This window comes from Callorhinchus milii, unplaced genomic scaffold, assembly GCF_018977255.1.
Source record: "Callorhinchus milii isolate IMCB2004 unplaced genomic scaffold, IMCB_Cmil_1.0 Scaffold86, whole genome shotgun sequence".
NCBI classification, from domain to species: Eukaryota; Metazoa; Chordata; class Chondrichthyes; order Chimaeriformes; family Callorhinchidae; genus Callorhinchus; species Callorhinchus milii.
The window spans coordinates 92,541-119,175 of NW_024704827.1; the positions used below are offsets into that span (position 1 = coordinate 92,541).

At 41.7% G+C, this 26,635-nt stretch overlaps 2 non-coding genes across 2 annotated transcripts; both read left to right on the plus strand.

Moving 5' to 3' along the window:
* Positions 1-10,674: 10,674 nt before the first annotated feature.
* On the plus strand, positions 10,675-10,756 carry trnas-gcu. The gene has a single exon. It is a non-coding gene; the product is annotated as a tRNA-Ser (tRNA).
* Positions 10,757-13,129: 2,373 nt separating this feature from the next.
* trnav-aac lies at positions 13,130-13,203 on the plus strand. Its single transcript has one exon. It is a non-coding gene; the product is annotated as a tRNA-Val (tRNA).
* The last annotated feature ends 13,432 nt before the right edge of the window (positions 13,204-26,635 follow it).

The following is a 26,635-nucleotide window of genomic DNA, read 5'->3' on the forward strand; positions in this document are numbered from 1 at the left end:
GGTAACCGCACATATACAATTGTTTGTACAGGAGCTTAAAAGCTGCAGCATGAAGCCAGTTCGCCAGATAATATACGCAGGGTCACCCGTCCCTTTGAACTAATATTTTTTTGGAATCCTCCTGTGTAAGTAATATAAAACATATGTCATCCATAATAATATAAAACTGGCGGAAACAGCAAAGAGTAGAACAATGGATTGTTTTCTTTTCCTCAGCTCTGGATCACTGTCACTCACTACTCTATTCCTGTCCTCATCACTGTGTCCCCGCAATCTGCTGCGGGCTCGGCTGGCCACCAGAATGTGTCTGATGGTCAGTGCGTTGAGCAGCAAAACCAGAACGAATGGGAGAAATGGGGTTAAACTAATGTTGAGCATGTCAAGCAATATCCATGGGAGAGAAATGGGAAAGTTTTTTTACCGTCGTACATCCCCGCGGTATATTGTCGATTATGAACATTGGTTCATACGCAAAATACCAGGGAATATTTTGCAGAAAGAAAAATATACTCAATATCGCTATAACGTTACAAGCTTTTTTTGGTGCAAAGCTTTGTTTTCAGATTTTGGCAACAGATAGCGACATATCGATCAACGGTGAAAGCCACAGTTGACCAGACAGAAATTGCCCTTGTTGCCAAATACAGTACATTGAGCAGTATGCAAGCTGGACTTCTGTGTACGAACGAATGTGGGATGTAAAAGTGAATAATGCGACTGAAAATCACCGATATAATAACCACAATCTGCTCAATTACTGACATGGACATCAGATAGTGAGTGATGCATTTGGAGAGACCTCAGCTCCCGCGAGATAGGATCACTACTGCCGTTATATTAGCTACAGATAGAGAAAGAGAAATGATCAGACAAATTGTTCCATTAAACAACTCATAAATAATGATCCGTTAATACAGTTTACATTTTGCTGATCAACTGAAAGCCTTGGAATTTCTGCTTCAGTACATGTTACCTCTCCAAACACACATCCCAATTTTGTATACGTGAAGAAAAATTTAGTCAAACTTGCCTCTCTTTCGACATCCACGCAGAGAGTTACACAGATAAAATGAGAGAGACAGAGAGTGAGCTAGCGCGAGACATAGAGAGAGAGAGAGAGAGAGAGAGAGAGAGAGAGAGGGATTGTGGGTGGGGGGTGGAGGGAGAGAGAGAGAGAGAGAGAGAGAGAGAGGGAGGGAGGGAGGGAGGGAGATTGAGAGGGAGAAAGAAACATACACAGAGAAACGTGAGAACAAGTAACCTACAGAGACAATTACCTCGTCAAAAAAAATGTCTGTATTCAACTTTTGAAAATTTGTATGAATTTGAACATTGCCCATTGATAGATATCGAACATATATAGAGTAATGAACGCAGTTACAAAATGGATAACATAGGATCTCTATACTATTATCGTGAGGGGTGACACTGTGTATCACTTTATGTCTTGTCTAATATGCAGCCTTGTGTGAAGGGAGCTGCCCTCCATCACTGAATGTAAACCACCGAGACACTCCCCTCTGTGGGGCACGCTGCAGTCTTGCACTGAATGTAAATTTTTACACGTTACAGTGTGTGAACGACATGATACAAATGCCATTTGTGGTTGTTGTTGATTATCAGCTAGCAGTGTGGTGTCAATGTCCGGACATGGGATTAATCCCACAAATCTGATTCAGATGGCAGTGAGTTGAAAAACTAAGTCGACTCAAATTTTACTGCACGTGAAATTAAATTATGACTTGGTTAAACGACTTGCCAGGAACTCCAAGAGCAGCGAGAATCGGATCGTAAATGTCTTCTATCCAAAAGATTATTGGATACGTCATCTTCCCAGAGAAAAACACGGTTTCCCCGTTTCCTTACAGACAGTAGCTCGTCCAAAAAAGCTGAAGAGAATCAAATAGAGTCCTATTTAATTCAAAGTGGAATGCTTGGTTGAACAAATAACATGTGCAAATGCAAATAGCTGTTAAAGTATTTAAATTACCTGAGAGATCTATTTATGACCCCACATACATATGGATTTCCCCTGTCTGGAAAAGATGGCACACGATCTCAATGGGGACAAGCACCCTGATAAACTAATTGGTTACAGCATGGGCAGAACTAAGGCTCAGAAACCCCAGTGTGGCTGCTGATGAAAGTTGAAAGTACAACTCTTTGAAAGTACAACTCTCTGCGTGGTGGTCGAACTCAATTTTTCTTCACGTATACAAAATTGGGATGTGTGTTTGGAGAGGTAACATGTACTGTTGAAAGCTAAACAGCCAAAAGTGAAATACTTGCCAGAGTGAATTATACTACATACATTTCAAAAGTGACTTCCTTACATTAGATACACCTGGTTATGAATTGCTTTATCAGCTGCGAAAGTATCAGCCTGACTCAGTGGCAACACTCTCTCCTCTGAGTCAGATGACTGTGGGACAATATATTCCTGGGGATTCATGGCGTTGTAGTAGGTGACGACCTTTGATGAGATGCTAAACTGCGGTGGCGGCTGGCTGTTCAGCTGGATGTTAAAATATCCCATGGCACTATTCAAACAAATGCAGAGAATTTCTCCCAGTGTCGTGGCCATCAATCCTACAGATACAATTAAGCCTCACTTCTTGAAATTTTCTCCGGGATTTGCTTTATGCAATCTGTCTGCAGGGTTTGAAATCTACAGATACATTATTTCAGCGATTGAGTAAACCTGTGCAACAGTTTCCCTCGGGAGACGATTGAACCACTGCATGTTGATTTGTTCAAAAGCAGATTAGACAGTTCTGTTTTAGGAAATAGCATGATGCAACACAGCACACAGTCAGTTCGGGGCAGGTAGATGGAAGGCGAAGTAATCAGCTGGAACCTTCCTCAGTTGAACCTCAACAGTATAGGCACTCTCCTGTTTGGCTCCCGTAAGCGCCTCGGGAATCGACTATGTGAAACTGCTTGGAGGTTCACTGCACCTGACATCTGAACTTCGGACACTTGCTTGACTTCCAAATGTCATTGGAACTCCAGAGGAGAACATTGACCTGTCCAGCCTTCTGCCACACATTGTCCGAGTCCATTATTATCTCTGCATCGGAGCAACTAGGCACACAACCCATCCCTTTATCTTGTTGGCATGGAACTCACCACTTTTCTGATAGTGTGTTTCTCCAAATTTACTTTGCATGAACTGTAGAATATCCAGACCGCTGCAGCCCATGCACTGGAGGCTGGATTTAAGAATTCTCTAAATATAAATTCTTCTGGTTAAGGCGATGATAAATCTCTTCTTTGAGATGTTTCTATGTTCCTATGTTTCTATGACATATAGACAATTTTCGGAGGCGCCGTACTTAGAATAAGACGTTAAACTGAGATTTCGCCTTCCTGTTCAGTTGGATGTTAAAAATCCATTGGCACAATTCAAAATGTGCAAGGTGCTTCTCAGATTGTCCTGGCCAACAACTCCCCATGTACAATAATTACTCACTTCATGATTTTTTCTTCAACAATGCTGTGCGCAAACTGCTGTATTTCGAATCTACAGAAACATAATTTCAGTGATCAAACAGTAAATCTATGAACAGGTTGTGAGAGTGGGTGTCGGTGACGGGGAAAAGGACCGGGTTTATCTGAGGCGACGTATTTGGCAGCGATGTACAATAGCGGCTGATTAGAGAGAGAGCGAGTTGCTACAGTGTGAAAGGATATAGATGTGAGGGTAAGCATTTTGATGTCAATTCGTTCTGAGTCAAGTCTCATATGGAACCCGGAAAGAGTGATTTATGAGTGGGTGAATTTTATTAGAAAAGACGATATGGCCGGTGGGTTTTTAATATTAAATGGACCGTGTGGAACATGCAACTCACTGAGAGCATCACATATAAGTGTGCAAGTGGTTTGAAGGAATGAAGTGATTTTCATTGGTTAAGATTTTCGAGTGTATTTGGTGAGAATTAAGGGCACAAACAAACAGCAACAGATTACATTTTTAAAGCGCCTTTGATGTTGGGAGAACGACAGAAGTTGCTGGAAAGTCAGGGATTTGAAACCGAGGAGGCGATAGCGAAGCGGAGGGCTGCAGGGCACGGAGGGTGGCCGAATATGCTGCCGAAGAGAAAGGTCTCTAGATGTGCTTCGAAGGAGGCACGGGAGGCAGAACGATGAAGGGACTTTCATGGCAGAGGTGAATCGGCTGAATATCAGCAAACCGATGCCTTCTGATTGACTCACGTCAGCGCCTCGAAACATCGAGTACTGATAGCATCACCCTTCTTGGATTTACTCGCTCTACAATTCTTGGGGTCGATATGGAACCCCGTAGACCCGCTTGACCCTCAAACGTGCTTCATCACCCACATCCGCGCCATGACCCGATCGTGCTTTCCACCCCTCTGCAAAGTTGCCCCGCCACACCACTATCTCGCACCAGAGACCCCCGAGACCCTCATCCACGTGCTCAATACACCCAGGCTGAACTGTACAAATTCCCCCCGCCCTCAAAATGCTGCAGATCATCCAGAACTCTGCAGCCCGTTCGTATCCCGCACCAGGCTCCATACCTTGAGTCCTAACACAATCTCCCTTTTTGGATGCACTCACTTTACACTTCACGAGCCCCATGTGGAACCTCGTAGTCCTGTTCGCCTCTCAACCGTACTTCATCCGTGCCAGGACACGATCCTCCTTTACGTTGCCTTTCAAATAGCGACATATCATATCTTCGAGACTTCTGAAAGCGCTTAACAGAATATACTGTAAAGTGGATTGACTCTATATTTTGTGGGCGAAGCTCGGCAGCGAATTACACACAGCCGTGTCCAGCAAATACCTGTGTATTGAGTGACCGATATATTATTATTATTTTTTGGTAGGAATTGTTTTCCCAAGAAAAGAAATACGCCAATCGACAAAGAGGCGAGGCGGGATCCAATTTACTGTTAGGTAAGCAGAGGCGTGTGGCGCAGGAAAACTTGCAAATGTTTCACCATGGCGCAATCCAACTTGTTTCTCTCGCTTGTGAGACGTGTGCTCAACTCAATGATTCACGTGATTCCACGAAGAGACTGCTGGAAATTGGAAACGGTTAAAAAATGGCATTATCGCAGATTTAAGTTTAGGAAATGGCGATAAATATGGTGAGAGAATGCCGAAGTTGATGCAATGCTACAGGAGACTTAAGGGCATGAAACCAAGAATCTGGGTATTGGAGGAAATAACATTGTTGAATGAAAAATTATGATTTATATCCTGACTCATGGTCAACAGACACAAACCTATTGGCCTTCTATTGGCTCGATTCCACATCATCCGGGATGTAAGGGCAGCCTGAGGCTCCTCTTCGCCAGAACCAACCATCTCCATCACCCAAGGTCCGTTGACTTATACACCGTCACATCCAATTACAAATGCAAAACTGTGATTGATATTCTCGTGTCCAACATGCAGATAATCCAATTTGTTGCCAACACTATCCCCTTTCCCTCACAGTCTGCACCGCATTATGCTTATTTACCTTCTGCCCGCCTCTCCTTATCTCATTAGTTACTAGTCTCTCAAATAAAACTCGGCATGTGCTCTCTCAACATAATTTTATCTCCTGGATTATACTCCTTCCGCGCACCAAATTCAGCTCCACGTTTACCCCAGTCCTTGCCACATTGCACTGGCTCACTGTCCCAGAGCGGATCGATTTAAAGATCCTCACCACTCTCATCAAATACCTCCCCTCCTCTGCGCACACCCTACCACTCTGACCTCGTCTCTCCTCAAAACTGTGCCAGTTGCATTCATTCTTCCGCGTCTGGCCTCCTCCTTGTCGGCAGAGTCCTCCGTTCCACCTTCGGCGGCCGTGCCTTCAGCAACTTTGCTCCGAGAATCTGGAAGTCTCTTCCTAACTCCCTTAGCCTCGCCCCCTCTCTTCCTATTTTCAGGTCTCTGCTGAAGAATTTTATTTTCGACGGCGCCTTTGGTAACCTTCCTACCCCGTCCCGTAGCTTGGCCCCGGGATCCGTTAGAGTGAAAGGCTCTCAGACGCCGACTGCCTTGGAGAGCGCTATGTAAACCCAAGTTGTTGCTGTTGTTGTTAGCAACATTGTAATTCTCAATCCTTCCATTGGTACACTGTGCACTTGCTTCAAAAGCGCTGCCTTCACTCCCTCCCTAAAGAAAATATATCCTCAATTGACTTATCGATGTTCCCAAATTAACATTCCCTCTAAACACTGTCATTCTTTCAAAGTGCAGTCCTGTTGCTCATGGTTTGAGCACTTGCCTCACAAGCGAGAGACCAATGTTCGATTCCCGGTAGAGCGAAACGTTTAGCCGCTTTGCTTACTCTCCTCCCGTCTGTTTATCTTCTAATAATACGGAAACCAGTTGTTAGTCGATCAGCGAATTTTTTTTCTGGGGCTGATAAGTCTTTCACAAGAAAAACATTATATTATTACTAATTTGGTCGCTCTTTCCACGGATGTTTGTGGAGCACTGCTGTGTACAAAATGTTAACAACAAAATGTTGTGGCTAACTCAGTTTATTCAAACATAAGACAACAATTATACGTAAAACATATACTCCCCGGTTCTGGAGCAATCAGTGTGCTTTGACCCTTCACCTCTGCCTGCCTCGTTCTCTTCCGATTCTGCTGCTTTATGTCAACAAACTTTCAGCTTTATAACTTTTTGTCCATCCAATCTGTTGTGAGGCACGTAGGCCTTTCGCTACTGGGCAAAGAGTCAAGTTCGGTATTACGTCTGTTTATCCCAAGAACCAGACATTTTGACTAAAAACTGATTGTATCATTCCAAGGCCAATGGTTTCTTACTGCAAAATGTCATGTTGACCATTTCTTCTTAACCGGAAAAAGCAGCTTATGTTATTGGCAGATGTTCAGTGATGGTTCGATTACAAAATGGTGTTATCCGCCACTTTGATTCTTATCAACAAGAATAGCAGCTTAACATTTCAATTTCATATAAACAAGAAAACTATTGCCTCTCTTTTGTTCTCTCTCTTCCATTGTGCTTCTGGCAATTTTTACAAGATGGACACGATAAGAAAATGATATATGGCAGTGTAAGTATGAGGCTAGCGACTATTTAAAATTACGAGCGGAATGTTGAGTCGAACCTGGGATAACGAATGTACAGGTCGGGAAATGGCCTATTCTGTTTGGTTGCCGTACAGTGTAGAGGAACGTCTCTAAGTGTGCAAAGTACATGATGTTGGATAATAAAATCTTCTTTTCGAGTTCCAATCAAACACAACCACTGTTTGCAACCAGAGTAGTTTTCATTAAACTCCAGGATCCGTCCAAGTTCCCGAAGGGCGTGGGCACGTAAGCACAATCAATCAATTTACTAACAGAACAATACTACCGCGTAATTCCTCCTCGTGTTCGTCTACTTCTGTCTTCTCGCTCTCAGTCTTCCATCCACGGTAGGTACTGTCTCGGGCGCGCGATCTTGGTCTGGCACGGTGTCCTCAGCTTGTGTCCATCCAATCATGGTGCGGACATTAGGTCACCAGGCCAAAATCATGCTGGGTTCACGTGAACATCTCATGGGGTGTACGTGCCTCAGCACACAAAAACACTCTCCTTGAGACAGTCCATTATCTCGTGTACGTGTAGGGAGTTTCAGTCCAGCTGCCCACAACACACTTAACTTAAAAGTTAACCCGTTCGCAACATCTATTATGATTCTAACATTATACAAAAAGTGTAAATTCTAACAATGATCTACACACAGGGTGTTTGTTTCTTGTCCAACACTCCATTGCTGGAGGTTTGCCAATGATAATCCAGTGAAGGTGCCATCCAGATTTGAAAAATTGATTCACAATCCAGATTAATGACAATTACACGATGCAACTGAATTCATTCATAGAATCAATGCTGAAATTTTACAAGTTATTTAATATTCATTATTCAATATTCATTTCTATTTCACGGAGATGACCTGTAGATCAGAGGCTAAAGTGCTCCGCTCCCAAGTGAGAGATGTGGTTTGATTCCTGCCAGGGCAAAACCTTGCGCAAGTTTCCTTACTTCCAACCCATGATAATAATCCCTCAAGAATATAAAATAAATAAACTGGTCACTTAAAACCATGTCCGTTTGCGGGCACTGCTGTGCTTAATTAGGTGCTGCAGTTCACCCATAATTATACAGTTAATACACTGTTCAATATATTCTGTGAAGCTGTGACTTCCAGAAGACACAAAAAGCGCTATTTCAAATGCATGGATTCGGATTTTAATTATTATTTCACACAGATTATTGGAGAAATATTCACTTTGAATGCTAAGCGTCAATAAGCTTCAATCACTACAATCCATTGAGATATTCTACGTCTTGTTAAAATCGTTTCGTGAAATAAATCATTTCTGACATACTTTTTTTTTGCTGTTGGTTCGCGAGAATGCAACTCAATAGCAAACATGAATCTAAGATACTTAGAAATGAAGCGAAGCGGAGACGTGGAGCTTTTCATTTTATTATTGGAAGTTTATCGTTGAACATCCAATGGAGTGCAACAAGCAAGAATAGATCCATGGTGTCTTTCAAAATAAAATTATTAATCCTTAAATTTGATACAGCGGAAGTCGTGTCGGGAGGGAATCTAAAATCGTTGGACAGCACATGATGTAAACGTACTTGGTGTCACAAGCATCCCAGCTCAATATGGCAATCTCTCTCTCACAGTATGTCCTTTGTACCCGATTCCCGAGAGCTGTTGGTACAGGTTCGCAGGAGTGCTATGGACACTGATTTTAAAATCTGAAATTCCAAAGCTTGCCATTGAAAGCACTGTTTGGCAAGCTTTCGTGCTGATTACAGACGTACCTCTGCGTTATTGTTTTGACTTAGAGGGTTAAATGAAGCTCAGTGTGAAAATCAATGAACCTATGACGAGACTGCCCTTCGAAGTCCTGTCGATGAGTCAGATTTGCTGACCTGTTATCGGCAGTGCCTGGAGTCGTGGGTACACGTGGCCATCACGGACGGTTGTCTAGATTCTGCAAGCTCGACACCCTGGAGCCAATTCAGCTCACAGTGCCCCCGCTCGTTTACTCTCCCAAGGATGATGCACACTATTAAAACGCATGACGTCCGACAGAGCGGGTTTTGAACAGTCACTGGATGGATGGCCATAAACACCTGGAGGAAAAACAAAGTGAACACAAAGCGGCTGCGTCAATTCACCATCATTTTTTCTGACGCTCAGCTTTTAGTTCAATTGGATACAGCAGCTGTAACCGTTTGTGTTGATACTTTGAATCAACAATGACTTTAGTTTCCGATAAAGGAACACTTGGGGCAGCTTTTCTGTCCAAAATGTTGTTATCAAGTGGAATGATCTTTTCCGTGATAGATTTCAATTCAAAATCGAGATCAGTGCTCATTGCATCGTAACTAAGAACAAGCTTGATTGTGTAATATTAGTTCAAGCAAAAAATTCCCACAATCCATTGAAAAATTCCCGAAAATATTAATTCTCTTCAGATCATAAGCTCTGCTCACACTAAGCAACTCTGCAGTCATTTCAGTTAATTTGCCAACAAAACATCACCTTTGTATACAATCCGCGAAATTTGAAAAGCAGACTTCTGTTTCAATGAACTTATTTCAGATTGAGTTGATGCCCGCCTGTTAATCAGCGATTCAGCGGAAGACGCTCTGGGAATCCTTGAGGCGAGGAGTTTTGGGAGTGTAGAGCTGTACTGATCAGTCGCCCGCACTGAGCTCGGCATCAGGGCGGAGGTCACAGTGCAATCCCCGGATACCAAGAAGAACGGCCCAGGAAGGGACCGGAGCAGATCAAAGACCGTCAGTAGATCAGCAGTGAGATCTCGCTCCTGAACAGTCGGTTAAGCGCTGCCTCTTTAACAATATCTAATCAGGGGGATCAGCTAATGCTATTGATTTCTAAACGTTTATTTGTCCGCAACGAGTTACTCAAATGTTAATTCATGTCATAATGTTTTCTCAATGACATCAAAAGCGTTCCCAAGAAAGTAATTTGATGCTGAAGTAGTGACATTGAAATTGAATGATTAAAACGAGGAGGGGTTTCCGAATCATGGATCATGATCCATGCCCTCTGAATATAAACGCTTCAGTCGAAAATTTCGTAATATTTGTAACAGAATATTTTTGATCGACAAATTGCTCTTGATTTCTTTACGGGTAGTATTGCTTTCAAGCGAAAAATCAAGAGTTTGTAACGCTGATCAATTGATCGTTGCTAATTTAAGTGAATTCGTAAACTTATATTATTGTCAATATTGATGAACTTAGAATTAGTATATTAAGCATTCAAATTTTATTCAGATTAATTTACACTAAAACAAGTGTTGGTGCCAAGGCTGAAATGGTAAATCACAATATTCGATGAGAGGTAGACACAGACTGTTGATGTGTATATATGGTCATTGTTACTTCTGTAGCTTTTTCAAGCATATAATTCCAGTTTTAGTTGCTCCTATAACAAATGGCAATTCATATTTAATTGTTGTCGTCGAATAGCGAATGTAAACAAATGTTGTTTCTCTTCTGGTAATAAACTCTGTTCTTATCCAGTAACACTCCTCTTCTTTAGTTCGTTGTCCAAAAGAAATCTCTTTGTTAATCAATTAACAATATTTGAAATGCAGACTTCTGTTTTGAGGCTTTGTAAGGCTTTGCAGCAGACGAGGTGGCCGAGTGGTTAAGGCGATGGACTGCTAATCCATTGTGCTCTGCACGCGTGGGTTCGAATCCCACCCTCGTCGCTTTAGATACTTTGAAAAATGAGTTGGTTTGCCGAATATTTACTTTACCCGAGGTAGTTTGTTTCTGTGAAGGGCATTGCGAGGTTTCAATGGCATTACTCGGCATGAAAACCAATGATATTTGTGCTTTCATGATGCGTGAACAATTTGTCAGGTCTTGACCTGCTCTGTAATCCGCTACCACCTTTCTGCTACGATGATAAACACAGATAAATCAGTGTAGGACCTTAAGTTTCCAATAATTTACACTGAGATAAAGGGTATATACGCATAAAGCAGTGAAATCAGACAGATGAACACTAACAAGAAATATAAAAGATAATGGTAAATGCGACCGACATTCTCTCTTTTGGTAACTATGGAGTTCTAAATATGGGAATCAAGTTATTTGCAGGTATGAAATAATTTTGGAAACGTTTTCACTATTCCTTGGCTTTATATATTTCATTTGATACGAATTTTACTGACGTTTCTCTACTCAGTGTAAGACACTGATATCTTCAAACCCACATTGAACAGATATCATCTTGGCTCACATTCCGATTCGTTGTTTGATCTGAAATACAAGGCATTTTGTGCGACATTGCTGGGCACAAATTAGCTGCAAAGTCGTTGTCACAGTTAATTTACACATTAAATGAATTGAGACCTGAGTTCAATTTCAGGCAGAGGGCGAAACCTTGGGCAAGTTTCCTTAGTCCACACAGAGCCTAATAATAATCCCTCCCCAACCAAAAACAATAATAAATTGGTCATTTTCAATCTACGACTGTTTGTGGGACATTGCTTTGCGCATTTGGCTGCCGCGTTCGCCCACAAACATACAGTCAATTCACTTTACGGTATGTTCTGTGAAGCGCTTTGGGACGTCCTCCCGACGAGAAAAGCGCTGTGTCAAATGCAAGGATTATTATTATTAAAATTTTACAGCTTCTGAAATTATTAATGTGAGTCCTGGTTAATGGGTATCGTAGCATAATTGTCGAATTCACTTTATCGCACCAGCTGGAACCTGATGTACTTTCATATTTGGATGGGGAATGTAGAAGATTAAACGCAAGGGCTAATATTGAAAAAGAATTTTATTTTTTATAAACAGACAATTTCGTCACTGAAAAGAAAACTTTGGTTCAAGCTGCAATTTCTCTTTACGCTTACATGGACTGGAAAGCACACTCTCTTTCATGAAGCACACATCTGATTGATTTGCTGGGTTAACGAATCACTGAGCTTGGCTGACAGTTCTGTATCAATCTCTGTACCAATCAATGGCTTTCTATTCTCCGAATCTCAGAGACCGCACTGCAGAGATCGCCACAATGGACCGACTTGATTCCATCAATCCGTTACGATGACTGGCACTTTGCAAGGAATTCACGACAAGGAGACGCAGTTTGCTCTGCTCTCGCAACCAAACCAGTGGGATATGATTCTCAAAAATGGACTGGGGAAACTTTAAAATATGTTTATAATCCTGGCATTAACAAAATAGATATCTATTGTTTCATTGACTCCAGCGTGCATTCCTTGAATTCACACATTGCTAAAATTAAAAGGAGGAACATTGACCGAGGAGAGCGCATGGAATTAATAAGAATGAATGTTTCCGTGTGTGATTTAGGCTGGAGTGCTCATTGATCACTGCTAACCAGTTAATGCAGGAAAAGAGGACAGAGGAACGGATAAGCCAAAGTCGGATGTTGGTGCAAAATACGTGCACATAATTCCTAACAAACGAGGGACTGAGTGAAAAGCGAGGACATGGTCACTCGGCAGCAACTCACAGTGGCTGAAGCAAAATTCGGTAGTTCCCCAACATGATCCATTCTGTCCGATCACATTTGCTTCTCAGCCTCATTATCATCCCGACGTGAAATGTCTGTACCAAATGCAAATATTATAGTATTATAGTTAGCATCGTTATATTTTGCCGTTACAAACGTTGTTACCTTTATTGTTATTTTTGTAGTTAGTGTTGTTTTTGTCAATCGTGTGAAGATTGTTCGACCGGGCAACCTCCACTCCGATGACCATGAAAAGGAGAAAATGTTTCCTTTGAACGTGGGCCGCTAACCACAGGACACCATTTAAGTTATTTCGCAAAAGAGATAGAGAGGAGACGAGGAGAGTTTTTAGGGTCTTCAATTCTTTGCCTGAATTGTTGTGGAAGCAGATTGAAAGCTGGATTCGAAAAGTGAATTGGCTGGTCACTGAAAAGAAACAAAATTGAAGGGATAAATGCCGAGCAGTGCGACTTCTTGCTAACTTTTCAAACAGCTCGTAAATCATAGAGGGCACACAGGTTTAATTCTGGATTTAAATAATAAATAAAACATTCATTTAAGAATGGATTTAGCAGGAATATGTAGCCAGGTTTCCGTAGTGTAGTGGTTATCACATTCGCCAAACACGCGAAAGGTTCCCAGGTTCGAAACCTGGCGGAAACACGTTTTATTAATCAATCAATCAATCAATCAATCAATTCATTCATTCATTCATTCATTCATTCATTCATTTATTTGTTTGTTTGTTTGTTTCTTTAATTGTTTGTTTGTTTATTTTTTTATTTGTTTGTCTGTTTGTCTGTTTGTCTGTTTGTTTGTTTGTTTATTTATTTACTTATTTACTTATTTACTTAGTTACATATTTACTTATTTATTTATTTGTTTGCTTTTTGTTTGTTTGTTTGTTTGTGGTCCGATTGCATGATTTAGCAGCTTTGACTCAGAAGGTCGCCGCTTGAATATCGGGACTGTCACTCTGGTACTACTTTCTTGAAATCGCATATGCTATCTTGTGCAAATAGCCTTTTCTTACATTCGTGACGGACTTACAATTTATTACATTGAAAACAGCAGTGCTATTGATAACCTTGACAGAAATCGACTAATATTCGGGTTCGTCTGGGTTTGAATCCGGGAAGTCTCTCATTTGTTGCTCATCTGCCAGTATCCAGAATAACCAGAATCATAATCCAAGAGCGAAGACCCACACCATCAACACGTTGTTGTTAACTTAAAGGAACACAATGGCAATAGGAAATGACGGACGTTGTTACTTTCCTGCACGTTTTTCTAAATCATTGATATCATCAAATCGAAGGCCCAATAGAGCACAGTGCGAGCTCGAAACTACTGGATAGACGGATATTGCTGCAAATAAGAATTTTGGAGTATTTTGTACGGTAACACTGCAGCACTGGCTCAATAGGTGTTTCTTAATTCCCCAAATGAATTGGCCATCATCGCTACTGATCTTAGCATAATACGTGCCTAAATCAGTCGGAATGAGAAACGTAGAGGAGTTTCGTAAAAAATGCGGGCTTGTCCGGGAGTTGAACCTGGGACCACTCGCAGTTTCCTACAATTGTGAGCGAGAATCATACCCCTAGTCCAACGTGCCACATATACGTCATGTAGCTGAAATTTCAATGGATACAAATGGCAATAACATAATGAAGATGTTTTTGTTCATTTCCTGCACAATTATCAAAATTAATAATGATATTCAAGTCGAATCACATACAAAAAGATCAAGCGATTCTCTTTATTCATTGACTCAATGTGTCAGGTAGCCGACAAGCGGCAGAGAATGAACCAACATAAAATTGTGTAACACACCTTTCTTGCCGTATTGCCAAAGATTTGCTAAGTTTGTGAGCGAGTTCGATTTTTAATATGGAGTTTCAATGTCGGTGCACCTCAGTTAATAGCAATGTCACGTCGAGTCGGAATTCAAAACATGAGACATGCTCCTGCTTTAACGTTCAGTATCACTTCGCAGTATTTTGTTTTCACTTAAACGGAAACTAAATCAAATTCATGTTTTGTAAAGCATAGAACTGAATGAGGATGGATCACAACCACCAATGATCTACTGCAAGACCACAGTGTTGTCTCCAGAGGCAACTCATTTGACAAAACAACAAAAGTTAATGCTGTCCGTGAGTGCCAAACACACAACCTCGGCAATTCTCGAGGAAGTACTATAACACAATTTGGTCATTTTGAAGAAAGACAATCCATTCTCTTATGTAACGGACGAACTTTCCAATTAACAGCAAACGTTGCAACTGTGCTTGTTTGTAGATCATGACAGCATCTGAGATTAACTGCAGCAGCAGCTCACATATTAAACTATTGTGCCGATTGACATTGCTCAATATTGTGATATAAACATTTGTGAGAAGTCCTCCCAAAGGAGAGGCCGCTGTTAGATATTTAAAAAATCATTCTGGTCGTCTGTCCGAGCCTGCTCTGAAGAGGAAGAGCTTCCTTTTCCGTGTTTTAGAATAAAAGAGTTTGAACAAAACAAAATCAGAAGATAAGCCTGCTACAGCTATCAGTCACTGGTAAATTATTGACATTCGCCACCAAATAATAATAATAATAATCATTGGGTGTGACATACTGCCTAACTACGTCTTCTAGACGCCTCAAATCGATTTATATCACAGTCAGCGAAATGACTCCTGGCTCCTCTTTTAACCGACAATACCAAATTTTCGTTATTCACTGGCACTGTTCCCACCACCTATACCCACCCCACTGTTTCCAGCTACCATCATGCCCATTCTCAAAAAACCTTCCATGACCCTTCACTACTCTCCAGCTACCACTCCTTCGCCGAATTTTCATTCCTCTCCAAGCATGTGGACCGAGACGCCATGTTCCAGCTTCGCGCTTTCCGCTCCCGCAATTCCCAATATGAACCCTACCAATTGGGGTTTCGTGCACTCCACATCACGGAAGCTGCCTTGGTCAAAGTCACTAACGACGTTCTTTGCATCTGCGCCCGGGCTCCATCTACCTCCATGGTCTTCCACCCGCAATATCCTTTATCCCGCACATCTGTGCCTCGACTCGATCCGCAGTTGCCCACCGCCGTCTCTTACCGCAGGCCACCGAGATCCTCATCCTCGCGTACATCTCATACTGGTTTTAAATATGCAAACGCAATGCTTGACGGTCTCCCCCACCCAGAGGCTGCAAATCATCCAAAAATCTAAAGCCCATTCTTTCATCTAACAAATCTCCGCTCCACCGACTCCCCATTATTTCGGTTCTACAGTTGAAAATTCTGGAGCTCAACTTCAAAGCCTTGCTACCCTAACCTCTGTGATCTCGAACCACTCACTCTGCTCGGTTGACTGTGGCGAATTTCACGTCCCCCGGCGCGGCAGCCACAGCACTGGTGTGAGGTCGATAAGCTTCTCTTCTCCCACCCTCTGGAACTCCAACCCACAGTCTCTGCACCTCGCCATCTCCTTTGCTTCCTTTAACGCCCTTCCCCGCAACCACATCTTCAGTAACTCTCTTTCCGCCATACGACGATCCCTCCACCGGCCCTGTTCCCAACCATCACCTTGAGTTCTGATTCCTGACTGTTGTCCAGCGACGTGGAACGAGTTACACAAATGGAAGGTATTGTTTTTGCTGTTGTATACCTCAGTGTGTTTCACAGAAACTATAGTGAATTGGTGTGACCTTGTATATTGTGGGGCCATTATGCCAAATTTATTCATCACCATTTGCTTAATCAAGGTCCTCATTTCGGCAAATAAATTTTCCTACTGCTTTTCATCAATTGTCCGTATGTCATTTACCCAAACTCGTAAATTTGTAATTTGTAAATGGGTACATACGTGGATCTTCAATCTGCTTGGATATTTCCGTATAAACAATTAGCATTGATATACTGCCCTTCACGCAGGGCAGTCTCACTGATGTGGAAATCTTGGCTATGAGTTTCCGCATGGATAAGACAAAAAGCTGCAGAAAAATAAATAGCTGACGTAAGTGGCACAGCTCAGGGGAGAGTACATGTTTTCCACATGGTTCAAACTAAACCATGATCATTTCGTAAATCTGCTCCATGAAGCGTTCATCGTTGGTATAAAGCAGACTGTANTTTTTGCTCTTGAACATGTCTTGTTAATGTGAGCGACTGTCTGTACCGAGACGAGGTACCATCGGCTCTCAGCGAGGATGGCAATTGCGCTAATACACAGAATAACACACATGTACTATCCCGTTCTCGCTGCCTTTGGAGTTCCTGGCAAGTGGTTTAACCAAATCAATAAAGATCTGTACTTCTGACGAAAGGTCGTTGACCTGATATGTTAACTTATTTTCTTTTCTCCATGAATGCTGCCTGAGAGACCGTGTTCCCAGGGAATTTTATGTCTGTACCAGTTCCAGCATCTGATAACTTTACCCTTTTTAACCAATTCATTAGTTGGAATGGTTTGCAGTAAACTAAAGTTTCCAGCCTGACTCAGCTGGAAGCACGTTTACCTCTCACTCAGAAAGTTGTGGTTTGCAGCCCCATGTCAGTACTTTGACATTTGTTGGAGGAGCCGTGATTTGAATAACAACTTGATAAGAAAAGTCCGACTTGTCTCTTTAGATGTTAAAATGTTATGGCGCAATTAGAAAAGTGAATGGAATTTATTTGGGTGTCGTGGACAACAATATCCAGGATAACGTTGGTAATTTACTTGACGGCTGTTTATGAGCTCTTCAGCTGCAGCGTGTGCCAACAAATAAACTATTTGCAGTAAACTCTCATCAAGTGGTTTGATATGGTCGGATGCCTCCAGTTGGCGCTGTATGAATTGTCATTCACTCTGTATAGTGCTATTTGTATTAATTAAAATATATTACAGAAAGAGGGAGCGAGAGATCCGAAAATTGCATCTGGATTTATTATTTTATATTATGGGCTGAACAATTATGTGCATGCTGGTCTCTCTTAATTGTTACTGCTCTTCCATTTGAGTCAGAAATTTGTGGCTTGTAGTCCAAAAATACCCATTGAGATGAAGGATAAGCCGTGGCATTTCCAAGCTGTTGGCTTCTGGCGGTTTCTGGCGTTTTGCACAAAATTGTAAAATTGTAAAACTGTGTGCTGACGCACTTCACCTACAAAATGTACAATCAGTTCACTTTACAGGTTGTTATGTGATGCCCTTTGAGACTTATCAAAGACATGTTAGAGTGAAACTTCCTGAATCGAAAGCTTGGATTTTTAATTATTACTTTTCTAATGTTATTATTATTATCGAGGGCGGCAAGATAGCAACAGTTTTGTGTTTCCATTTCAGAAGCGTAGCTGTAAGAAACTTTAAGAATTACACATAAATTTGATTAATCAAATTGTGTTTCATCCCATTATATATAATTTACAATTCAAACTTAAGATAAACAGTGCAAACGTTATCCAAATAGTGAAACAATTATATAGCCAGTGATGAGGTGCCTGTGATTGCTTGTCTCTGTCTGTGAATGTTTCTGTCTCTCTCCCTCTCTCTCTGTATTTTTCACAGTCTGTGTAATAATAATAATAATAATATTCCTTGCATTTGATGTAGCGCTTTTCACGTCGGGAGGACGTCCCAAAGCGCTTCACAGAACACACTGTAAAGTGAAGTGACTGTATATTTGTGGGCGAACGCGGCAGCCAATTGCGCACAGCAATGTCCCACAAACAGTCGTGGATTGGAAATGACCAATTTATTGGAGGGAATATTATTAGGCTCTGTGTGGAGTAAGGAAACTTGCCCAAGGTTTCGCCCTCTGCCTGGAATTGAACTCAGGTCTCTCGCTTGCAAAGCGAGTGCTCTAACCACTGAGCTACAGGACTCCACATCTCCACATCTCCACATGTATGTCTTTGTATCTCTCTATCTCTATGTGCCCCTGCATCGCGACGTCTCTTTATGTCTATGTATCTACCTGCATATCTGTCTCCATGTATTTCTTTCTCTGTCTGTAACATTCTCTGCCTCTCTCTGCCCGTGTATGTTTTTATATCCTGCGGTGTCATTGTGCGTTCCGTCTGTAACACTAAATCTCTCTCTCTCTCTCTCTCTCTCTCTCTCTCTCTCTTTCTGTATGTGTCCGTGTATCTCTATCCTGTCTTCCTGTGTCTGTAGGCGCATTTGTATCTCGCGCTTTAATTATATATGCCTCTCTCTGTCTGTGTGTGTCTCTCTGTATCTGTCTCTATCTCTCTAACGTTGTGTGTATTTTCTTTCTGAGTGTATTTATCCCTGTGCGTGCTTTTTTATCTGTGTGTATGCGTGTGTGTGCTTGTTTGTGTGTGCAAACCTCTATTCTTTCACTGGATCGGAAGGCAGTGACAATTTCTGTTTCTATCCTTCTCCTCCTGTTTCTACCTTGGGTTCACACCAGGCCTGGATTACGCACACAAAGGTATCCTGCATTCGAGTTCCAGATAATCAAATGTTATTATTAGTATTCTATCTGCCTTCCTTCCTCTATCCATATCTCTGAATCTGCGTCACGGTCTGTTTGTCTGAATATATTTCTGCCTGCGTGTATCTGTAACCGTCTCGGTATTTCTTTCCCTCTCCCTCTATCTATCCCTTTCTCTCTCTCTCTTTTCTCTGTATTTGTCTCTCAGTTTTTCTTTCTATAGACTGTCTGCGTTTATTTGTATCTGTCTCTCTCTCTATGTTTCTCTCTATATGTCTCTTTCTGTCTGTTTAACTGCACCTGTCTCTTTCTCTGTCTGACTATATCAGTGTGTCTCACTTTCTCCTTCGCTGTCTTCCTACCTTTGCGAGGCAGGTTTTGTGCCATATTGAATCGAATCCACAAGAGTATGTTTAAATGCGGAGAAGAGGAGACTGTTGTACCGTTAGAAATTCCACTACTTTCGATTCATCCGCAGCATATCAACTGTAGGAATAGATAACTTAAATGCAAGTTGCTGTATTGTTGTGATGGGCGTTTCTCTTTCTCTCTTTCTGCAGCTAACCTGGTGGCGATTGTAATCCTGTCTGGAGGGCGGTGCCGTCTCTCCAAATGTATCTCTCTATATCTGGTGGCCATGTCAACAGCAGATCTATTGGTGATTATCACATCAGTGATTTTCTATCGAGTTATTCCTTCTTATTTCCCAAATTCGTTCGTGTCCATCACACCTGTGTGTGGAATCCGAATGGTCCTGGCTGTTTCAACAACGGCAACTTCTGTCTGGATAACTGTTGCTTTCACCTTTGATCGATATGTGGCCATCTGTTGCCAAAATTTGAAAAAAAAATATTGCTCAGAAAAAACTTCTTGTACAGTGATAGCGGTTTTGAGTGTGCTTTGCTTTGTGCAGAACGTTCCCTGGGGTTTCATAATTGAACCACAGTGCATAATTAATAATATACCGTGGGGGTGCGAACCTATAGCAAGCGATTTCACTTCTCTAACATGGGCAGCGTTTGACACAATTAATTATATTTTAACCCCAATTCTCCCTTTTGTTATGATTGTGCTATTCAACGCCCTGACTGTCAGGCACATATGGGTGGCCAGCAGAGCCCGAAATAGATTACGGGAACACAGCAATAGGGAGAAGAATCGAGATGCGAATGGCAGTGATCCGGAATTGAAGAACCGAAAAAAATCCATTGTTATACTCTTTTTTATTTCCACCAGTTTTATATTATTATGGATGCCGTATGTTCTATATTTCCTATATAGGAGGATTACAAAAATATATTACAAATCAGTCCCTGGTGAACATCTCTATATTATCTTGCACACCGGTTCCATGCTGCAGCTTTTGAGTTCCTGCACAAACACATGTATTTATGCGGTTACCCAGACGAAATTCAGGAAGGAGTTTAGCAAAGTGGTGACTTTTCCATTCATTCTAATTATCAGAATATTTCATTAGCAAAAGTTGTTTGTGACTCTGGTGAATGAATATAAATCTGGAATCTACACTGCCCGTCCACACTCTCAGGGTAGGGTCAAAGATAAACGAAAGCTCCCTCCAAAGTGACCATCAAATCTCACCGGTCACTTGTGTGTGTGTGTGTGTCTGTGCGTCTGTGTTTGTGTGTGTTTTGGTTTCTATGTGTCAATATATGCGGGTGCATTCATGGATCAGTATGTATGATTGTGTGTGTAGGTCAGTTTGGTTAAGCGTCTATGTGATTGTTTATGTCAGTCTGCTGGTAGTGCGAATGTAGGTCAGTGTATGTCTGCGTGTCAGTGTGTGAATGAGAGTTTCTGTGTCTTTGCATGTTTTTGTGTGTATTTGTCAATGTCTACGTGTGTGATTCAGTGTGTGTGTGAGTGCGTGTCGTATTTGTGGAGATCAATGCGTGTGAGTTTGTGCGCGTGTGTGTATGGGTCTGTTGGATACGGCAGCATTCGACGTCTCCTCGCTGTTATCACAGTTGTTTGCATATCAGCAGCTCTAATGCCACTCGAATCGGTGTCACTTACATCTCTAATTTTCGCTCTCTCTACCAAATGTGACCTTGATATCTGGTTAGATACTGGTAAAGCGAACTGGTCATCTGGTTAGTTAATGGGTGACTAACACGCTCATCGGATTATTTACTGGGTAATTGAAATGGTTGGCTGGTCACCAGTTTGGGAATTTGCATTAACATCCATCTGTAAACTGGAATCAGCCATCAAGTCAGCCTCATTCCAATAGCGTCAACGATACTCGTGCAGACGTTACAGAACCGTGTGTCTTACTTCAGGCCCCATTGACATAAGGCGATCCAACACATTTAGGTTTCAAGTCCTGTCTGTCCAAAATGTCACAAGGTTTTGTTCACGGGAACAACACAACTGTGTGTAGGTGATCCGTCAATGTGAATTACATCATTGTGTATAATTAAATTATTATTAAGTTTCTCATTGATTATTTTTGCTCGTATAACATGATGTCAGCGCCTTGTTCACGAAGTCAACTACCTTTACAATCCCATGTTGCTCTCTTTGTCCGAAAGTCGTCAGTGAACATATGACTGGTGGTGGTCTTTTCCCTGATGGCAATCATGTGACCGGGCAGTCTATTGTTCAATTCGCGTTGCTCAAATTTGAGTAGGTAAAACAAATTTAAATCATGAATTAGCTCTTTTATTACATTGACATAGGGCGTTTTACTTGGGAAGGACAATCCCAATGCGCTGTAAAGTAAGGTATTTGAACCTGAGCAGGGTTTGTTATCGGAATTCTTTGAGGGCAGGAAGGATAACGCTAGCAGGCGGAACAATGCGTGATTGAAGAGCAGTGCATTGTGATGTGCTTTGAAGAAGACAAGAAAGGATGTTCGACGGAGGGACAGTGGGATGGATTTCCAAAGAATGGAGACAGAAAAACTGAAGGCAAAGCGCTTTGGGGAAAGCGCCGGAAAGTGCTTTTCACTTTTCACTGAAAAGTGAAAAGTGAGTCGACTGGAAAATGTAGGGCATGCAGTTTTCGAAAAGAATCTTATGTAGATATAACAATCCGATCATATCTTATACATTAATTTATACATTATTTTTTCTTTGCAGTGTCTATAGAAGTATATTATTTGCAGGGATACCTCTCGTGCGTTTTCTCGCTGCCATCTGAAAACCGCAAGTTGAAAAGATGCAACTAAATGAATTAATGCGTCTCCAATATTTTACAAAATTACAGATTTGCTGTATATATCTCAGCCCTATTCTCTATTAACAGTGTCGTAGATTATAGATATCTGATAGTCCTTTAATCGTTTTAATCGTTGTTAAACTTGAGCCAAATTACACCTTTTCTTCTCTGCATTAATCTTTATCAATACTGCTGTACCGTACAGATATGGGTACTGTATGGCTCTTTACAATGTGGACAACCCATCCACAGTAACTGACGTCACACTGGAGCTGACAGTGTAAAGCGCTGCCGTTCCCTTTCCATCTCAGTCCAGTCATCATGTCACCATTACACTCCGGTAATGTCACCATTACAGTCCAGTCATGTCACCATTACAGTCCAGTCATGTCACCATTACAGTCCAGTCATGTCCCAATTACAGTCCACCCATGTCACCGTTACAGTCCAGACATGTCAAGGTTACAGTCAAGTCATGTCACCATTACAGTACAGTCGTGTCACTATTACAGTCCAGTCATGTCACCATTACAGTCCAGTCATGTCACTATTACAGTCCAGTCATGTCACAATTACAGTCCAGTCATGTCACCATTATAGTCCAAACATGTCACCGTCACAGTCCAGTCATGTCAGTATTACAGTCCAGTCATGTCACCATTAGAGTCCAGTCATGTCACAATTAGAGGCCAGTGGTTAGAGCACTCGCTTTGCAAGTGAGAGACCTAAGTTCAATTCCAGGCAGAGGGCGAAACCTTGGGCAAGTTTCCTTATTCCACACAGAGCCTAATAATAATCCCTCCAAAACCAAAAACAATAATAAATTGGTCATTTTCAATCCACGACTGTTTGTGGGGCATTGCTTTGCGCAATTGGCTGCCGCGTATGCCCACAAATATACAGTCAATTCACTTTACAGTGAAGCGCTCTGGGATGTCCTCCTGACATGAAAAGCGCTATATCAAATGCAAGGATTAATATTATTATTATTATCAATTACAGTGCAGTAATGTCACAAGTACAGTCCGTTCATATCAGTCCAGTGTGACAACTTATCCCCTCACAGAGCATCTGGTGTCACGGACACAAATCTGCACTGTCTAAGGTAGCGCCTTCTGCTGTCTATTCCTGGTATTATTTTGGGAGGCCGATCGTGCATGTGTGTGTGTGTGCGTCGCTCTGTGTGCTTGTGTATGTGTATATGTGTATTGCTTTTCTAAGTTTCTGTGAGTGTGTGTCATTGTCTGTCATTTGTATCTACGTTTGTGTATGTATGTGTGTGTGTCAGCTTGTGTGTATATCTGTGTGTCACTGTGTGCGCGTTGTGTGTGTGTAGTTGTGTTAAGGCACATATATTCGGACTTCTTGTTTGTATAAATCCACAAAAAACACCGAGAACATCGAACATGAGCTAAATCATCGGCAAAATAAATACTGCAGATTGTGCCCTGCAGAGATAAGCCATGAGATGAAGTAAATGTGGTCCCACTAAAAATGGGAACCTGCTCTACATTCCTTATGGTTTCCATTTCTTTGATTCCTTTGCAACATGTCTTCCCTTTCGGGGAATATCAAGGTTTTCCATTGGCGATTGAAACTAACAGCGGAATCAGCCTATAATTATAAAAACTTGATTATGGAAACAATACGCTGTGATGTGGCTGCGGAAAATTTTATTCAGGCTTATCGTTGTTACTTAGTTAAGCACAGACGATACAATCGAGACGCTTCTTGATTTCAAATTTACAGCTTTTTGCATTAGCAACCGGATTACTCTTACAAGAGTACTTTGTGTACTTTGTGCCTTGTGCGAATAGAATACGGTGTGAATCCTCATTAGTATAGTGGTTAGTATTCCGGCCTGTCACGCCGGAGACCGGGGTTGAATTCACTGACGTGGAGGTCGTTTTAAGCCTTGAATTTTTTTTTTACCAAACTAAATCCACTGAAATTTAAACTAAAAAAAAGGTTGGAGTGAATCGAAGCACATGGTGGAAGAATGTTGTTTGCCATTTGTTTTTGGAAGAGTTTGGATGCTCATGGAGACAAGTTCCTCGGTGTTACTTTCTGTCCTTGTCACATTCACAGGACAAACGGAATTTCTTTCCCTAATTTCACACTTCTGTTGGCAGATATTTTTGGATGTTTGCGCTTTGGGCGATTGGTATTACTTGACACTGAACAACAATCGTCCAAACTGCTTAGAATCGTTGTTGGTTATTGTGCACATATATCGAAGTTATGTTTTCTGAATTTGAAGAGAAACTACGGAGTTTACAAAGTTACGTGTCACAAAGGCACAGGAAAAACCTACACATTCCTCAGGAATTCTGGTTGATCGAAACGACTTCTCGTTCTCATTCCCCAGGCTTCCCATTCCCATCCCCTTACAGGGTGGCTTCCAAATACATCTCCAGTCGATGCAACAATCATAATCCATCATATACAGGGCCATTACATCTGATTTAACACTTTTGTTAACAGATTATTTCAAGGTCAATATATGCTCTCAAAGTTTCATCGAATTTTAAAAAGCAATTATTTCTAACTGTTCAAAAGTGGAGGAGCCACAGTTAACCAACAATAAAAAATTATGGCTAATCAAAACCAAATTAATTATTTGTGTAGCGAATGAAGCAACCAAGTGAGAATTTAACCCTGTTCAAAAGCATATTCACTATTCACTATTCACTTTCTTTGCCTCCTAGCCCTCACATCTAATCAGTCGTGAATATTACCCACAGTTATTCAGACGTGAGGCCTCTTATGAAGAGACGATGTCAGTTATGCAGTGACCAGTCTTGATTTCCAAAACGAGTCCTGTTGTACGGAGACAAAGAATGTTATAGAGAGACCAAGACTGTTGTACAGTGATCAAGGCTGTTACACGGAGACCCGGACTTTTATCCAAGGACCAGGGCTGTTATACAGGGACCCGATCTGTTATACAAATACCAGGCCCGTTATACAGAGATCAGGTCTCTTATATAGAGACCGGACCTATTATACGGAGATCACGAATGTTATACGGAGACCAGGCCTGTTATAATAATAATAATAATAATAATCCTTGCATTTGATATAGCGCTTTTCACGTCGGGAGGACGTCCCAAAGCGCTTCACAGAACACACTGTAAAGTGAATTGACTGTATATTTGTGGGAGAACGCGGCAGCCAATTGCGCACAGCAATGTCCCACAAAGAGTCGTAGATTGAAAATGACCAATTTAATTATTGTTTTTTTTTGGAGGGATTATTATTAGGCTCTGTGTGGAGTAAGGAAATTTGCCCGAGGTTTCGCCCTCTGCCTGGAATTGAACTCAGGTCTCTCACTTGCAAAGCGAGTGCTCTAACCACTGAGCTACAGGACTCCACAGAGTTATACAGAGACCAGATCTGTTATACAGAGACCAGACCTGTTATACGGAGACCAGGTGTGTTTTACAGAGACCAGGCCTGTTTTACGGAGATCAGGCATGTTATATAGAGACCAGGCCTCCTATACGGAGACCAGGCCTGATATACGGAGACCAGGTTTGTTATACAGAGACCAGCCTGTTATACGGAGACCAGATCTGTTATACAGAGACGAGGCCTATTATACGGAGATCAGGCATGTTATCGAGAGGCCAGGCCACCTATACGGAGACCAGGTCTGTTATACGGAGAATAGGCCTGTTAAACGGAGAAAACACTTGTGATACAGAGATCACGGAGCCCGGATATCTCAGTCGGTAGAGCATCAGACTTTTAATGTGATCAATTTGACGGTAATCTGTGGGACCATTGTTCAAGTCTCTATTTGGGAGTTACTTTTATAATTTTCGTGTGTTTGTGTGTGTGTGGGCGGGGGGGGGGGGGGCTGGCGGGGGGGTGGTGGAGGGTGGGTGGGAAATGAGTACATACAAGTGTTGATTTACTTTTCTCCCCTGTCAAAAAGATGACATTAACTATGAGATAAATATCATAATTTCTTACAAAACTATCTCACTTTCTTCTTTCCAAGTTAAATGGGAACCTGGTGCCATCATGTACAGAGCTAACGCTGAGCTTCCTTTTATGTCTCTGCCCATCTCCTGCCCTCAGCTAACACTGACCTTCTGTTTCTGCGCGACTTTTAATTGTCACTGACGGTGCTGACATTCATTAACAATACTCCAGACTCTGGAAATCTACCTCTGTTTCTCCAACTCAATCACTCTTTATGTGTCTTCAATCTCCACTGTCAAATCTAATCACCGACAGCTCCTCGCCGCATCTCTAATTTTCCCTTCCTTGGAGTTTCAGGTTTAAGCCTTCCACTCTGTATTGGCTTGTTTGAAACGCAAGTTATTGTTGTGGAACGAAAACAAATTATCCTCATCTGACTGTGATTGCCGCACTATAAAGTGATAATTTTGCTAACAGGAGAATATGTTGAGCGCTATAGATGCCGACATCATGTTACTCATTTCACTTTAATAGATTATATTCGGCAATG